Source organism: Falco rusticolus, chromosome 8 (genome assembly GCF_015220075.1).
Source record: "Falco rusticolus isolate bFalRus1 chromosome 8, bFalRus1.pri, whole genome shotgun sequence".
Lineage (NCBI taxonomy): Eukaryota > Metazoa > Chordata > Aves > Falconiformes > Falconidae > Falco > Falco rusticolus.
This window is the reverse complement of record NC_051194.1, coordinates 12,172,820-12,182,151: the sequence shown is the minus strand read 5'-3', so window position 1 is coordinate 12,182,151 and position 9,332 is coordinate 12,172,820.

Sequence of the window (9,332 nt, the reverse complement as noted above, 5' to 3'; positions counted from 1 at the left end):
ACCGACGGGCGGGCGGCAGCGCCGGGCGGGGCAGCGCGGAGCGGAGCGGAGCGGCGCGGGGGGCGGCGGCGGCCCGGCCCCGGGGGGCGGCTGCGGGACACGCCGCCTCGGCACCGCCGCCATCTGCTGGGCACCGCCTGCCCGCTGCCCTGCCTGCCTGCCCTGCCTGCAGCGCTGCCCTGCCCTGCCTGCCCGCTGCCCTGCCTGCCTGCCCTGCCTGCAGCGCTGCCCTGCCTGCAGCGCTGCCCTGCCCTGCCTGCCCGCTGCCCTGCCTGCCTGCCCTGCCTGCCCGCTGCCCTGCCCTGCCTGCCCGCTGCCCTGCCTGCCTGCCCTGCCTGCAGCGCTGCCCTGCCTGCAGCGCTGCCCTGCCTGCAGCGCTGCCCTGCCTGCAGCGCTGCCCTGCCTGCCTGCCCTGCCTGCAGCGCTGCCCTGCCCTGCCTGCCCGCTGCCCTGCCTGCCTGCCCTGCCTGCAGCGCTGCCCTGCCCTGCCTGCCTGCTGCCCTGCCCTGCCTGCCCGCTGCCCTGCCTGCCCTGCCTGCAGTGCTGCCCTGCCTGCCCTGCCTGCAGCGCTGCCCTGCCCTGCCTGCCCGCTGCCCTGCCTGCCTGCCCTGCCTGCAGTGCTGCCCTGCCCTGCCTGCCCGCTGCCCTGCCTGCCTGCCCTGCTTGCAGCGCTGCCCTGCCCTGCCTGCCCACTGCCCTGCCCTGCCTGCCCGCTGCCCTGCCTGCCCTGCCTGCAGTGCTGCCCTGCCCTGCCTGCCCGCTGCCCTGCCTGCCTGCCCTGCCTGCAGTGCTACCCTGCCCTGCCTGCCCTGCCCTGCCTGCCCGCTGCCCTGCCCTGCCTGCCCGTTGCCCGGCCCAGCCTGCAGTGCTGCCCTGCCTGCCCGCTGCCCTGCCCTGCCTGCAGTGCTGCCCGCTGCTGGCCCTGCCTCCTCTTCTGCCCTGCCTGCAGTGCTGCCTGCCATCTAGCCCTGCCTGCTGCCCTGCCCTGCCTGCAGTTCTGCCAGTGGTCTGGCTCTGCCCACTGTGCTGCCTGTGGTCTAGTCCTGCCTGCTGTGCTGCCCTGCCTGCATTCCCGCCCGTGGTCTGTCCCTGGCTGCTGCCCTGCCCTTCTTTCTAGCCTGTCTTCAACCCTGCATGCTGCCCTGCCTGGTGGCCAACCAGCTGCCCTGCCTGTGGCTCTGCCCGCGGCTCCGGGGCCTCCGGACTGGTCCCTCCTCACCTGGGACACCCCTCCCCCCACAGGCCCCACGGGGCTCCCCCCCAGCATGGTGCTGCCAGCTGCCAGTCCCATGCTGCTCACTCATGGGCTTGGCCCGGTGGTGGCTGAGCATGCAAAGAAACGTTGTCCCAGGACAGAGGCATTTAGCAATTGATGCTAAAAACTGGATTTCCTCTTGTGCCAAGGTTCCCGTCCAGCAGCTGTCCAGGCTGCCTGCCCCAGCTGTCCTGGCAGTCCCATGCCAGGAGCAAGGAGGGGCTGTGGGTGTCTGCATGGCACCTGGCTGTAGGATGGAGAAGGGGGGCTCTTCCCATGCGATGAGCTAGCAGCCTTCTCTGCTAGCAGCACATCAGGATTCCTGGAAGGGCTTCAAAGCCATTAGATCATTGTTTTGTTTGTGAGATGCTATTTATCAGAATAAAGCCTCACCCAGTGGAGCTGCTCCCAGGATGTGAGCGGAGACAGGGCTGTGCCCACCCTGCCTGCGGAGCCCCCGAGAAGCTGCACTGCGATTCAAAGAGGCAAGCTACAATCGTGCCGCTAATGAAAGGGGTTTTTCATGTAGCGTGACAGGCGCCGCATCTCTCCCGCTCCTGGGGCTGGAGCGCTGCTCAGAGAGGGCCTTTTGCTTTCCCTTTCTCTTGCTGTTTTTTTTGCAGCAGCAGATGTTTGCGGTGACATGACAAGACAGGTAGCAGGTCCTGTGAGCTACGCCTGCGCTGCCGGTGATACAGCCAGCTCGCTGCAAGCCCTGCTGCCTGTCCCCTTTGGCTCTGTCCCCTTCCCAGAGGCAGTGGGTGTGTGTGAACAGCAGGGCTGGAGGGAACAGGCAAGCAGAGAGCAGTGCTGCTGATATGGCTCGGCAGGATGGCTCGGGCTGTCCCGTGGTGCTAATTTGGGGCCCTTTGTGAAGTTTCCCTGTGCATGACAAGTGCCCAGATCTCCCCTCCTCAAGGAAGAACGCAGGACCCCAATCGCAGCTAGGCTCACACCCATCGTATCAATAATGTCCATTTGGGGAGTCAATAAAGCAGACATGATGTGAGCTGGTCCCCACGGTTCAGCGAGCTAATTAAGCTTCTTCCGCTGACCTGGTTTCCAAATCTTGTTAACTTGCTGCCTTCAGAGCAACTTGAAATTTCCAGCACAGACAGGCTGGGATTGCAGAGGGCTGCAGAGGAGGACAGGGTGCTTTGGCGGAGCTCAGGGGGAACCAGTGCAGAACCTCTTCGCCTTGGTCCCCTCCCAGCAGGGTGGTGCTGGCATGGCAGATCTGTGCTGTGGGGAAGGGAGAGGGGGTGCTGCCAGTAGGGAGGTGGGCAGGGCATCAGGTGCCCCCTGCCATGGGATTTTTGGGTTTTGGCAGTGGTGAGCTGACAGCAGGGAGCTCTAACTCTTGTCACCTCCCTGCCTCAGCCAGCAGCTACTGCACAGGGGCCTGACCCCAGCCAGGCTGCAGCAAGGGCCCATGGTGCAGGGTGCTGCTCAGAGCCCCTCACGATCAGCGCTGCCCAGGGTGTTTTGGAAATCCCATTTCCTTTTCTTTGACTGAGGAAACTGGCTGCAAAAGCTGTCACAAAAGGATGTTAGGGATGCCTGAGACAAGAAGTCAGAAATGAGGAAATGTCAAGATGTTAACGCAGCCTCCTTTCATCCCTTTGTGCCTGTGCATTGCAACACGGTCTTTCACAGCAATTATTAGATGCGTGTTTTTCCCATAAGGCGCCTGCCTCATTCGGTACCCAGCATGTGCCACGTAGCTCAGGCTGTGCAGAGGAAGCTGCTGCCTTCAGGACCCTGCACCGTTCAGTGAAAAGGGGCAGGGCACTGGTGAGGGTAAGAGGCTCGACAGAAGAGTGCTAATTTAATTTGATTTTACTGTCAGCTTCCCTGGACACTGGGTTTCTTCTCCCTGCCTCCACGCCTTTGTGAGATGCTAAGAGAGTGACCTGAACCAAACTTTCCTCACCTGGTTGATAACTGTCTTTCTTCTTTCCCCGACACTGGCTCGTCATTGAGAGAGCTGGAAGTTGGTGGCTGCATGTGGAGCCATCAGGAGCTGGGCTCGAAATGTATCTTGTGCTATACCAGCACTAGGAACTTGGAGATACCAGGCTCACTGCCTCTCTCACCAGTGGCTCGGGAAGCCACCACGCACATATTTCTGTGTGAGGCTGCACTCAGCCACTGTCCCTGGGAAGGTCCTCAAGGCTGGAGGGGCAGGTCCCATCCCGCTTCTGCAGAGTGGGATGCCTGGGGAAAAGCCCAGGGAAGGGGATCCCTCCTCATTCCTGAGTGACTTGGGGACCAGGTGAGGAATGGAGAGGCTGCAAGGGGAATATCAGATAGCAGGTCCCAAAGCCAGCAGGAAGGATTAGGAGAGGTCGGAGAGCTACAAGATCATATAAGCGTATCTGTCCCCAAAGCACAAGGGGGAATGGTTCAGCAGCAGCCTTAGCTCTGGCATTTCTGGTTTATTTGAAGCCATAACATCCCTTTCAGCACCCCTAGGTACAGACATATGCATACATACGTGTTTACAAACACGCACACATACAGTCACATGGAACAGTTTTCAGAGGTCTCTCTGTAGGAGCCCCAGGCCTTCCACCTGCTTTCTTTCCCCTTCAACTGGTAGTCATCCTGATGAACAGCCTTCACTGCCGGGCCCTGTGAATTACAGTTTCAGGAGGAGTGGAAATGCCTTGGCCAGAGATCCCAGCTGCAGCCCTTGCTCCAGAGTGCCGTAGCACAAGTGTGTCTGTGTGTCCCAGGGGCACCAGCTGGCCAAACCCACCCCTGCCAACACGAGCTCCTGGCAGACGTGCCTGCATGTGTGCTGGCAGCAAAAGGCTCTCCTTTCTTAGCGAGAAGATTTAAGTCCAAACAACAGCAGCGAGATGCCTGTGGGGACCCCAGCACAGCACAGCCCGCTGCCTCGCACGAAGCACTGGGCAGGCTGCAGAGAAGCAGGACTCTGACTCATCGGAAGCTGGTGACATTTTCCAAAAAAAGCCTGTAAGTCCAGGGCTGCGATGTTCCCAAAAGGCAGCAGAGAAGCCTAAGGGGTCTGGAGACCCCATTATACCACAGCACATGGTCTGCGTCATGGGGTGGAGGAAATTCCGCCTTGCTGGACAGTTCCCCACCCATTTTTCTCTTGTCCCCTGCTTCCCCTGTGAGGTGGGATCTGGCAGAGGTGAAGTCAGGAGTGGTCAGATGTTGCTGCCTGCTGCCCCACTGCAAAGCCCGACTCACTCTTCCAGTGATGACAGAATTACTTTCCAGATGATGGAGATAGTCACTTTACTTTGGGAGTGCCTGGAAAACAGCAACTGGGACCAGAGCAGTGAACTGGGCAGTGGGTGTTTTAAGAGGGGGCTATGGTGGGACCTGACAGCGCAGCTGGTGCCTTAGCCCGCACAGGACCCCGCTCCTGTTCCTCAGTCCCAGCAACCACCAAGTCATTCACCAGTGTTTGGCTGTCTTCCAGTTTACACAGGAGCACAACAGCACTTCCCAGCAATTCCCTGTGTCGGCAGGAGGAGACACAGACAGGCAGAGGCAGATGTTCCTCAGGCTGCCTGCATTAAAGCGATAATCAAATGATAGATTATTTTGAAGCAAACTCACATTTTCAGTCATTAATTTTAGTGCTGTGCAAATAGTTTCAGCAGAAAATAAATATCCACAGTGGAGAATGGTTGTGAAGCTGGATCTGCTTCAGGCGAAGCTGGTGTGCACCGTAGCCCAGCTGTAACCTGGAACCATCCTGCAAAGCCAGGCAGGGATGCCTACGCCATGCACGGGGGGAGCTACAGGTCCTCTGGCATTATCCATCTCGTTACCACAGGGACTGAGTCCCTAGGTCAAGTGAAACAAATGTTCCCAAATCAAAAGCAGATGAGTGAAAACAAGTGCCGCAGAACCTCTAGAGTGACTTGTCCTGCATGTCAGGAGTGCTGGGCCTTCTCCTCCCTGCCTGAAAGATCAGGACACCAGGAGACGAGAGGTGCTGCATGACCTGTCTAAGGGAGGAGTAATGGCAAAGGCCTTAGGACATGGGAAACCAGTGTTTGTCCTAAAACCTGCCAGAATCTTTCACTCCCTAGCCCTTCAGGAGAGCTGATGTCCCTGTGCAGACCTCTGCCACAGCAGCGTGCTGAAAAAGCCAACGAGCACGCTGTTGTGGCCTGCAGCCAGGCTGGGGTTCCCGGGCAAGATCAGGGCTTATTGCCTGAGATCAGGCATCTCCGGGCTGCTGCGTCTCGCCCGCTGTGTGTAGCTGAGCTGGTGTACACCATGCTGGTGCAGCCCTGCTCCCGGCCCCGCTGCAGGGTGAGCAGGGACCCTCTGGGGACAGCTGCCCGGCAAAGCCTGGCTGGCGGCTCCTGCCAAGCAGCATCAGCAAAGCAATGCAAAGGGAGATTTATACCAGCTGCAGCTCTGGCCCCCGAGGTACCTGACCTGCTTTCCCATTGCCAACTATGTTTCAACCCATTAAAGGTCATCGGAAGTTGGGTTTATTTTTAGTTTTCCCTTTTAAGTTGCCCTGAAGCAGTGAAGACTGATGGAAGGAAGAAACATCCTCCCTCCCATCAGCCGTTAGGGCAGGATCCCGAGATGTTGTTAATGGACAGCCTTGGCCGTCATGAGCTGCCTGTAAGAAGCCCAGCCCTTGGACCTCTCTGCTCGTGGAAGCTGGCTGGCACACCTCCCGTCTTCCCAGAGCTCCTCAGGGAGCACCACCTTCTCAGAAAGAGCAACGTCGCCTTGGCAAATGCTGCTTCTTACTTATTGCTGGAGTGCTGTTATCACGACAATTTGTTTTTCCTTTTGTTCCTCATATTGTTTCATGGGGAAACAGAATCAGGGAGATTCCAGGAGAATCTAGGAGATCTTCAGGCTGGAGCATGGCACTCCTCGCTCTGGGGGCTGGCAGCAAACCTCAGACCAGGTCTCCAGACCGTGCTGCATGTGCAGTTCAGGAGACCAAGCAACATCATTAAGAAAAGATAATTTCTTTTTACACTTCTAAGCATATGAAATACTGCACAATGGCTAGCCCCGGGAAAGCAGCGGGTTATCTCTTTTCTAGGAAATCTCACTTCTCTTTTTTACCTTGGTCTAAAAATGGAATGCAGACACTTAAAATAAATTCCCAGAGAACAAAACTGAGGAAACAATGGGATTTGAATCAAAGTGTTTGGATTAATTAGCTTAAACTGAAAGCTTTCATTCTGATTTCAATCTTGGCTTTATATACAAAAAATTAAAGCAGCAAAGCTTTGTAAGTTGAAAAATCAAAATGTTCCACTCTGAAAATATCAAAACAAGATGCTTAGCCTCACTGAGTTGCTTTGTTGCTTTTAAAAGGAAATGGCATGAAGACCAACACCTTTCCAAACAGCTTGGATCATTAAAATCTTAAAAAAAAAACCCCTGGATCAGCACAAGCAATTAATATCTTCATCACTATTTATCTTTTTCTTCCAGAGGAAAGTCCAAAAATACTGATTTTTTCCAGATTATGAAAAGATTTCTTTAAATATGTTCCCTTTACTGTATGGTTAAGCGTGAGCTTGAGCTGTGTGAATTAGATGGGATGGTTTGTATGACTCGTCTTTGCTCAGGCTCCGTGGTGGGCGCTGCTTGTATCAGCACTTGCTGGGCTGGCGGTAGGGAAAGCAGTGCTGGATTTGCTTTTTGGTGCTATGCGTGCAGGAGATGGCTATTCAGCCCCTTGCAACTCACATCGCAGATGTTGGAGGAAAAGGAATAAGGAGGTTGGGTTGTTATTCATGTTTGTAGTCTAAAAATGAACAAAATGTGTCTTCACGACCATTTTCCTACTGTGAGTGAAATTGAAAAATGAAAAACTGGAGATCTGGGGGGTTGTGCTCACTTTGTCATTTTTTGTTCTTCCCCACCCTGTTCATTTCTGTTTCATGGCAAAATAGGAACAAGGTAAAAGAAGAGGCAGGGGAGAATAATAAAGGGAAAGAGAGACTAGAAGGGAGAAATACAGGAAAACTGAGAAGTTAAAATGAAATATTTTGAAAGTTCAATTTTCTAGAGGTATTTCCAAGTGAAACACATTTCTTTTGGAAACCTCTCCAAGGAGAACAACTTTGACATTTTGAGCACTTTTTCCTTCTGATTTTCAGTCAGCTCTATTCAAGGCAGCACCTGAATGAGCCGTGGCTGCACATCCCTGGCAGGGTTTGCTCAGCGTGTTACCTTACCCGTAGCGTCTTTAACACAGAGACAATAAAATCACCGCTGGAAATGAGTGTGGCTTCACTGAGTGCTCGTTAGTGTGGTGCACAGAGGCTGGCTTTCGCATGTCACCAACTGGTGGTTCCCAGCTGGGTGCTCACAGCAGTCCCTTGCAGATGGACTCTAGAGAGTCACCTTCCCTGGAGATGACCTGGCTGGTTGCACTCATGTCCCTGCTGAGCCTGGCGTTGCTGCACGGAATGCTGGTCCCGTATTTTTGAGCCTTCCCTTGTTTTTCCTTGCAAGCCCAGTTCTGCAGTCCCAGAGTGCTTGCCCCATTCTGGGGTTATTTCCCTGCCCTGTGGTCCATCCTGTGGACCAGGTGCAGCTGCGGATGCTTGGGGGCCGTGGGCAGCAGGGCTGGGACCTGGCTCCAAAAGTGTTTTTGCAATGTTGGGACGGTGTGGGGAGCAAGGTGCTGCTGGCGTGGTAGTTGCTGCCATCTAATGGCTCTGACAATTAATAAGCAGTATGGGGAGAGCCTGACTGCACTCTGCATCTCGGCTGGCTTGGTAGCTATCAGCTAATGGGCTCCCCCACGGGGCTGCAGGGCTGCTTTGGGGCACGCTGGGCCTGAGCAGCAGTGCAATGTCCTTTAGGGTGACACTGGGCACAGATAGGAAGGCAGAGGTTGGGCATTGCTATTTCAAAGCCTAGGACAAGTTCCTTAGAGGTGATGCTTGCTGGTGCCAGCAGCTCTGCCCTACCAGGGGGAGGTCAAATGCACTGTCACACCCTGCCACCTACAAACTCATGGAAGCAGCAGGATTTGCATACTGAAGGGCTGCATCCTAAACTCCCCTCGGGAAATGAATGGGAATCTCCCAGTAGCCAAGAGCACCCCTCAGCCAACTGCCCCTTTCATGGCGAGGAGCTGGGCCATGCAACAAGTCCCAAGTGGGGTTGCGCTCCCAGCACCAGCTGTGCCTCGTGCTACATGTCCTGGATGGCAGAACCCCAGCCTCCCAGATGGGGACACCCAGTTCCCAGATGGCAGAACCCCAGTGCACTCACACGTCTCCGCTCCGCCAGCAAGGGTGGCTTGGTGCTGGCTGTGGTGCCCTGACAAGGGCCCTGCACACACACCTGGGTAGAAAAGCAGCTGCCTGGCTTGTGCCTCGCTGCCAGCAGCTCCCAGACCAGCCTGCAACTTGTAGGAAAGTAGCTCGGATTCGCCTCTCTGGAGCATGTTGCCCTGATGCAATGGTTTTCCGAACATCTTTGCAAAGAAAGGCACAGTGCCACCTTTTTTCAGATGGGAATAGCACAGACTCTGGACTTAGCAAAAGCTCCCCAGCATGCAGGGAACACATCAGAGACATCGTCCTCTGCTGCCCCATGGGAAAACCTGTCCAGCACATAGAAGGCCACAGTGCAAAGGCTGACATGGCTGCTTGCACATAGCTGTGTCCAGCCAGTGCTTTCCTTGTGTCCCTCTGGCTGGTGAGCAGCCTCCTCACCTGGGCCAGCAGAGAGGAGCCCCTTCAGGTCTCCAGGTCCAGAGAGGTGGGCAAGGCAGGAAGGTTCCCAGTCAGATCCTGCCTGAGCTCGCCACCCCGTGTGGGCTGCAGGCATTTATCCACACCCCAGGTCCTGCCTGGCCATGCTCAGGGAGGTCTCAGTGCCCCTCTGAGGCTGGCAGCTGTCTACAAGCTACCTGCCATCAATTCTCCTGCATTATTGATAGGGTTAAGGCCATTTAATGTTCTGGCCAGTGCTGGGCTGAAATAATTCCAGCCTGGGAGAAGAGCAGGGATAAGAAGCCAAGGAGAGAAGCTGTGACTGGATGGGGCAGCAGGAAGGGTGGAGCTGGGGGACCTCTTTGCAGCAGCTC